Below are 8563 nucleotides of genomic sequence, written 5' to 3'. Positions count from 1 at the left end.
AATGGTCGACAGAGGCTGATAATTCTCATCGGAGCAACTGTTCACGAATCAATTCGATGATGAAGCGAAACTTGATCGTAGGAGGGTACGTACGAGACTGTCACAAAAAATGGATTACAAAACGAAAGGTGTAGCTTTAGAGGACAACAACGAGAATTTTGCAAGCCTTAGAAAAAAGTTTCATTCATTGATCAATAATTACGTCACTAGAGAGCTCATAATTCATGCTGCTACAATTTCTTCACGAACTTATTGGCCGAATTTACCCTAAAACCATGGATAATGTCAAGCAAATCAAATTCCGATCTAACATCGAAGATTTCATTGTTTCAAGTTCAAATCTTTCCCTCATTGTAGTCTCCTTTCATATAGAATTGCTGTCGCTTGCAAAATAAATATCCCAAACCCTAACTTCAACACCTTAATCATAGAGTTGTTTGCACGTATTGATTCTTGGGTGCAAGCATCTATTGAAAATCATTTTGCAAGGGAAAATAATTTCCGCACACTTAATTCAATTCAAACACCAAAAATAAACATAGTGAAGAAAAGGGATGCACGGAAGTCACTTCACTTTTGCAAAGTGTACAACGTGCCTGACTGGAAGAGCTATAAACTGCTGCACAAACTGAAGGCAAACCGCTTGCATGTCATGTTTGAATAGTTTATAAGTGACATAAAGTGGAAAGTTTTGTATAGAATCTGATCATATATAAACTTATAAACCCTAGAAAGTTTTGCAGAAATTACATATGCTACAAAGTACCGGAAAACACTTGCACCACACCACAGAAACAGAACAAACAAGTGACCTAATGTAAGAAAAGGCAGCTACAATTATAGGTTTCATGAGTTTTATACTGTTTCTCGATTGATGGATTCAATGCTCCAATTGGATTCGGCGCTGCTGGGTTCCTTGGTGGAGATCCGTAAGTTCTTCTTGTGGAAGTCGTATAGAGTTTGCCGGTGGCCAACGCTTATATATGTTATGCCTGCCTTTTCAATCTGCTGATATAAATGAACCTGCCAACAGAAGCACAACCGGGAGATCATCATTACGACTTATATCATGTTATCTTCATAGTGATTCAACAACTATGCTTCTAGGCCTCATGGGAAAAAATTGAAGCAGGTGGACATCCTGTGCATATGATATCGAATGAGTGGTACAAAACCAACATTTCGAAAAGATTTGGAACAAGTTCATTAGCTTATGCGTAACAACGGATTATATACTAGATTATTCGTTTCAGGTGTTTGTGTGAATAGTGCGAAGTTTGACTAAACGCGTTAGGGACAATTCCCGAAGATGCTCTGGACTGAAAAGTCCAATACATGTGGGAAGGACTAGGAAGGTAAACAAATGAACCTTAAGGAAAAAGTGTGGTAATACCTCGTTGGCTTCATCTAAAGCACTGGTAGATTCATCCAGTAGAACTAATTGTGGTTTCGAAAGCAGTAAACGTGCAAATGCAAGGCGTTGCTGCTCTCCAAGGGAGAGAACACTAGACCATTCATGTGAAGTATCCAAACTACTGAATCGGGATAATATATAGCTAAGTCGGACATCCTCCAAAACTTGTATCAGGTCCTCCGTTGTGGGCTTACTAGGCTTTTCACTCGTATGTTCTGATTTTGGTGCCTGCTTCAAGAAAGGAAGTGACCCTGCAAGAATTACAATACAAGTGTCAAAGCTGATTATAGCTTCCTCAGCAGTCAGCACACATACCATGTGGCAAAAGGAGTTGAAGTCCATACCAGTTGGTTTAGTACCGTCGGCTGTGGAAATCGCATCCTCAGCCCATGTAGGATAAAGCAACTGTTGGCGAAGTGTTCCCAATACCATATAAGGTTTTTGAGGAAGGAAAAATATGCCTTCATAATTCCTATTATCTACCTCAAGAGCTACTACACCAGAAGAAATGGACGGTTGATTATCTTCAACGTCCTTCACATAGAATATGATTTTTCCTTTTCCAGTACTACAAAGACCACACATAGCTCTTAACAAAGATGTTTTACCGCTCCCACTTGGTCCTGTTACCTGTTCAAATGATCATGTACGGGAAAAGCTCTTCAGCTCCGTGTCAAGATATACTTAGTAAACTAATGATAACTTCAATAGAACAATGGAGTTACTAACCAATAAATGCTCATTCTTGTTGATTACCAACGATAAATTCCTAACCAATGCAGTACCACTTGGAGTCTCCACGGTCAAGTGCTCTATATCCACTAACTTTTGTAGCTTTTCTATGGGAATGGATCCATTTGACTCCGGTTCCGGTAAACTTTTGACATTACTATATATCAGACTTATCCCTTCTGAGGGGTCAGAACGGTGTTTCGGATTGCTGCCATCCAATAGATCGTCAAATTCACCTGTATGTTTCAATATCACTAGGCAAATAAGTATTTAAAGTTAAAACACACCTACGCCACTAAAGATCTCCTTGCGTGGAGTCAGAAGAGAAAGCATTGCCATATTGGACATCATAAGTCAATTTATTAACAAGGTCAGACAAAATGACAAGGTACATATTATTATGAATCTGTAAACGATAGAATAAATCTAATTAACTTCAAGAGTCAATCTCAGAACTTCGAGTATTATGGTGAAAAGTAGAAAAGTTGAGTGGAAATTTTGGTCACATCCTAGTAGTTTTTGCATCCCTAGTCATAACAAATATTATTGAAGATGGCTTCAGATGACCTGAACAAGTACAAAAAATTATACGACGTGGGCTGTAAGAAAACGTGTCAGCATTTTGTTAATGTCTTTCTAGTGAGAGTCTAATGCATATTCATTCGATTTTAAGACCCCGTTATATCACGCAAATTAGACAGCTTCCTTATGAAGTTCTATCTGGTCAAATCAAAGTTACGCAACGGATCCTCATTATGTGTGTGTATATATATAAATAAAGATACAGAGACAATACCAAGTCGATCAATTACAGCTGCAAATGCACTGATAGTCTCAAATTGGTAGACAATAAGGGAGAAGTCTGCAAGTATATGACTGAAAGCAGATACTGACTGATTAATGACACCAAACGCAATTTTGCCTGAGAAATACATAGGGGCAACAACAGCAGCAGGAATAATCTGAATGAGATATCTGTATCCACTAGTGAAAAAATCGAGATTTCTTGAACATATCAACAATTTCTGCAAGGTAGGAATATGAGTTAAAACACAATCAGTTGGATGTGCATGGCATAACAATCAACACGCATAGTAATTTTAAATCAGTAAATATATTAAATTTAAACAGAACATGCTCTACATCAATCCTCACAGGCATCTGTGTACCAAAAGTAACTTAAAAAAAAAACAGCAAGTCCTAAGCATAACTGTATAGTTCTTAGGCATAATGATGCAGCTCTGTCTCTTGAATGAGCTACAGATATCACAGTGACATCAACAGAGATCAAGACCTAGGCACTGAAGTCTAAATATATCAGAAACAACGTGATCAATTTTGAAAACTGGAACATGATGCTTATCAGATGAGATACATGTATATAACGTACATAAGAAATCAAACGCATGCTTACAAATTAAATTATAGACGCTAAGCAATACATGTTTAACATCTTCATCTTTCTTGCTTCTTGAATAAGGGTAATGAGAGCCCATACATGGTGACACAATGATAATAAACCTATGTTGTGAACCCACTTCTCCATTGAGAAGAAAAATTACATGTAGAAAAACAGTTTTTTAGTGGATGTTGAAGTTGTTTATAAGGGTTATCCGTAGGCATCAATAATCCAATGACACCAGCGCATCTGCCATAAATTGATACAAGCTTATTTAAAGTAGATCATGTAGTTTAAAGTGAGTACACTAGACACACAACAATATTGCGTAAAATTAAATTTGTGAGAGAAAAAGGAGTCTTCAGTGCAAGGGAAAACAGAAGAAGATGAAATTATTCATACGCTCATATTTTTGAAAGCACTTGTGAAGCGTTGTAGCAAAAGTTGCATTTCATTTGCTTCACCACTATAGAAAGCAATGGATTCAGCATTTTCTCTGACGCGCACAAGTCCATAACGAAAATCAGCTTCCTTTTTCTCTTGCATGAAGTTTAAAGAAACCAAATTCTGAAAACACAGATACAACGTTGTCATTAAACTGAGTTCCAATTGCATACAACATGGGAAATACTTTTTGGTTAAACAGAGGTAAAGTTACCTTCCCAAGAAAGATACTTATGACTGTTCCGCCAATTGAATATACAAATAGAACAACAAACAGCGGAGGATAGATACCGAATAAGATGTTACTGAACGAGATGAGATCTGTCACAGCACTGAAAACTGTTACGGAGAAGTATAGGGCAATCTCTGTGAACGAATTTAGATCATCAACAATGCGTTGATCTGGATTATCAATGATTGATTGGGATTGAATTTTATAAAATGTTTGGTTGCTTAGGTAACGGTCCAGGTAATATTTTGTCATCCAAGCTCTCCACCTCAAAGAAAGAGTTTGTCTTGCATAATATCGCAACACAAAAATCTGCACAAAAAGTTGTCAACACATGTAACAAATATATCAATATCAGTAAGACCAGGTCATTGTTTCCATGTCCACATAACTTCATAGGCAAACGAATCAACAAAAATCATACAAATATGAACCCATTGGCGATGATCAAAGTGCAAAGAAGGGGAAACTTGTGAACAGAATACCCGAAAAGCTAACCTAGCAACTTTTAAGCTTTTTCCATTGTGGGTTGCAATTCACTGGCATAAACCTCTGGCAATAGTTTCACCATTCATTGTTCTTATGTGGTCTTCTTTTCGGACAAAATCTTGGCAACTGCCTTTTTGTATTTTCCTTTCTTGTGATTACAGGAGGATGAAGGCGAAGACCCCAAAAAAAGTGGAAAAAAACTAATTAAGCAGAGGAAGTACTCACCGGAATTCCACCGGCAAATGCAGCTAAGTAGTAAAGCAGCTGCTTCATGAATTGTTTTTGGTTCTTGTCTTCAAATTATCGTCAAAATCCAATTATGGAAGCAAAGAGGAAACAAATTTCAGTAAAAAAAATAACTTAATTAATTACCAATAAGATTAACAAATTAGAGAGAGACCGGCAATGGCGTTATAGAAGTCGCGGCCGAGGAAATTGAAGCAGACGCTGATACCGGTGGTGGCGAGAGTGAGAGCTAAGACTACGGCCAGCCGGATCCTCGCTTGCACCTTGTCATCGGAGGACCAATAGGGAGCCGCCACCTTCCAGAATCTTCGGAGAAGCGGTCGCAGTTTAGGCACCTCCCTTTGCTGCAATAATGCGACCAGCTCATGAAGAAGAAGAAGAAGAATGGTATCAAATCAAAGAGAAAAAGTAAAGAGAGAGCGGACCTTTTCTGTAGCTGGCGGCAGCACTGTAGAGCCCGAGGCGGCTGCACAGCGCCCAGTTAATGATTCGCCGTCGTTGCTCCTCTCTCTCCTCCTCATCATCCAATTGCAGCCGCTTCTACTAGTGGTGGACATGGTGGACAATGATGGAAATCTGGAGAAGAGGAGCCAATGAGCATGCGAGGTCGTTGCTTCTCTTTCGACTCCAACGCTCACTCTCACTCCAATGTGGCGGCAATGGTCGTAGTTGGGGGAGTTATAGGCGGAGGAGGATCAGATCGAGACGGTGCCTGCATTATCATTTTTTCCATTTGTCTTCTCTTTCTGTTTAATTCTCCAGTGATTGAACTGATTTTCCTTGGGATTTTCCTTCCATCCAAACAAGTCCAGTTGTGATAGTTTGATTAGCATGGCAAATGTCAAATGAAATGAGTATCTACCGGCAGACTGCAGTGCAGATTCTCTGAAAATATAAATTAACCATTTCAGCAATTTTCATCCAACGAATGAGACCAAGTCTACAACGCCACCGCTAACGTACGGTAATCCGTCCTCCTGCATTTCAGCATATCCGCTACGTAAAATAAATTGTCCGAGCAAAGCAATTGATATTAAAATATTATTTTTTAAAATTGAAAAAATAATTTCCGTTGGCTCCTTTTCTCCGTCAATCTCTGTTGAACTCTTCCACTCCTCCCTCTTTTTGTTCATCTATCTTTCTCTCTCGAATTCTCAGTTTCTAGCTCCCATCAATTCACCAACCTGATGGCAAGTTTCTCTCTCATCGCTCTCTCTCTCCCCTCTTTATATCCACAAAAAGATTAGTTCTTGAAATTCCTGAAGCTCGAGTTTCTTTCCGTGGAGTTGAAAGCATTGCCCAGGATGTAATTTTGGGCTTGCAAATATGGTATTCGTACTGTGACGTTGAGAGGATAAGTGGGTAATTGGTGGATTTTGGGTTCTGGGCAGCTGTAGTTTAGCTCCATTGATATGCTGAGTTGCTGAGAAGAAGAAGCACAGACGAGCAAGAGAAGAAGAATGTTTAAAATTGACTTATCCGAATTAAAAATGTGTAATCTTTAAAAAGTATTGTTTAAAATTAATATTAGAAATTTGTCAAAATTTCTGTTACTAGTTGATATAAGACATATGTAGACGCACAAATCTAATTAAATACTACCACATTTAGACCCCTCACATTTATGCTTATGTGTTGCCACACTTGGGCCATGTAGACAAAAAAAATTAAGAAAAAAATTTAATTATTACTTTGAAAAAGTAATTTATTAATTAAAAAAATGTTCATCTTCTTCTTCCCCTCCACCGGAGTATCCACCTCCATCTCCTCCTTTCTCCATCGCCACCACCCATTCAAACTTTAAGCAACCACCTCCACTCCTTTCCCTTAGAATTCTTATACCACAAACCCATATTCTCAAGATCCCCAAATCTACACACCATCGACAACTTACGAAAATTATCCGTGGGTTTCCACTTCCGAGCAACATCTCCAACTTCATGATTCCCCTCGGTTTCTCCTCACGCAATTGATCTGGGTCTCGATTCGACGGTCCAACCCTTATGAACAATTGTCAATGAGCTACCAGATTCAAATGAGTTTTGATTTTAATTAAAAGGAAGATTGACTTACAATCCCATTTGGTGTCATATAATCATATTTGCTACTGTGGTTGTTGCAATTGATGTTTTCAATTTGCTGTTGGGAATGCATCACATGACTATGTAGTTGCCATGGAATTCCAGGAGGATGACCCGCAGCACTCACCGTCCTCTCGTCCAATTCGTCATCGTAATTCCTCTGGGATTTCTTTCTGGATTCATGGAATCGTAATCCCTCGTCGTCCCTCCCGTAATTTACCCTTCTGGGATTTTTGAGTCGCAAATTAACTTTTAATTTTCTTTTATTTTTTGATCCACGTGGGATTCACATGTGTGTCGCATTAGTTTATTAACATAAATTTTGATGGATAAAGATGACATTGATTTGCATCACTCATAGACTAAATTGATCAATTTTTAATTTCAAAGATTATCTTGATTAGATGGTCAATTTTTGATACCATTTATGATAAAAATACATAGAATTTTAACCAACAAAGAATTTTAACCGCGAGTATAAATTTTCATAACTTTAACCAAAACTTAACATAAAAGTACTATGATGCTCTTTACTAGAATTTATGGTTCTATCCCTTTTCCAGATAAAAACCCTTCTCCCATTTTTCTTATTCCCTATTTCAATTCCTAATTTTCCTTGCTTTAAAATTGGCTGAGGAATTAAGTACTGTTGTGCGTTGTGGGTTTGATTCGGATGTTTTTGTTGTTAATTCTTTGATTACTTACTACTCGAGGTGTGATGAGGGGTTTGGCGAGAGGTTTTTTTTTTATTTATTTGTCAAAGGAGAATTTTATTACTACAAAACACAACTTACAACATGGACCCAACATAAATCTTAATTACAATAAAAAAAAAACCCCCAAAACAAAGAAAAACCAAAAAAAAGGCCCAAGAAGGCCTAGAAACCAATGAGCCACCTCTAGAAACTTCCATAACCATCATTCTCCCCGGAAACAGGTCATGCAGTCGCTTCCCATCCTCAGTCCAGTAGCGCCTCCCCTGATGCCACTTCCAACCCCGTAATTGCTCAATAACCGGAGCTGGTTTAGTACCGTCTATATGGGCTATACAGTTCATCCCTTATCACAGAATGTGAGGTGTGTTCTGTATATGATTGTTTTAACCAGGAAATGACATGGCTGTTTTGTTGAACGTTTGAATCTGTTTTCCCTTCTTTCACAGCTTGCTGCAACAGAAGATAAATATGGAAGTCAAATTTGCAATCAAGAACGATGTCACCGAAGTAATATTTCTCTTCACGAAAGTCAATCATTCGATTTTGATTTTGATTTGTTTTTAGTTTTCCTTTGTTGTTAGGGAATTTTCACGAAAAGTTTCCTGTTTACTTTAAAGAAAAATCACATTTTTACACTAAAAAGTCAATTCTGATATTATTTACTTTGCCCTTTATTTTGTTATTTTCGTTAAAACTCAAAGTTTTCAAACTTTTTTCATTAGTTTTCTTTGTTTTTATATGTTGATTTGGCTTACTATGCGCTCTCGTTGTACTCTTGGTTCTTGCAGCTGATTGGAAACACCCCGTTGGTAT

General features: G+C 37.9%; 2 pseudogenes; one reads left to right on the top strand and one right to left on the bottom strand.

Moving 5' to 3' along the window:
* Window positions 1-855: 855 nt before the first annotated feature.
* On the bottom strand, window positions 856-8091 carry LOC137722188 (ABC transporter D family member 2, chloroplastic-like; annotated as a pseudogene).
* An 82-nt stretch (window positions 8092-8173) lies between these two features.
* LOC137723030 (cysteine synthase-like) overlaps window positions 8174-8563 on the top strand; it is a 7371-nt pseudogene continuing 6981 nt past the window's right edge.

The sequence above is a fragment of the Pyrus communis genome, chromosome 17 (assembly GCF_963583255.1).
Source record: "Pyrus communis chromosome 17, drPyrComm1.1, whole genome shotgun sequence".
NCBI lineage: Eukaryota > Viridiplantae > Streptophyta > Magnoliopsida > Rosales > Rosaceae > Pyrus > Pyrus communis.
Note: the sequence above shows the minus strand (reverse complement) of the source record. Positions and strands in the feature narration are given on the sequence as shown.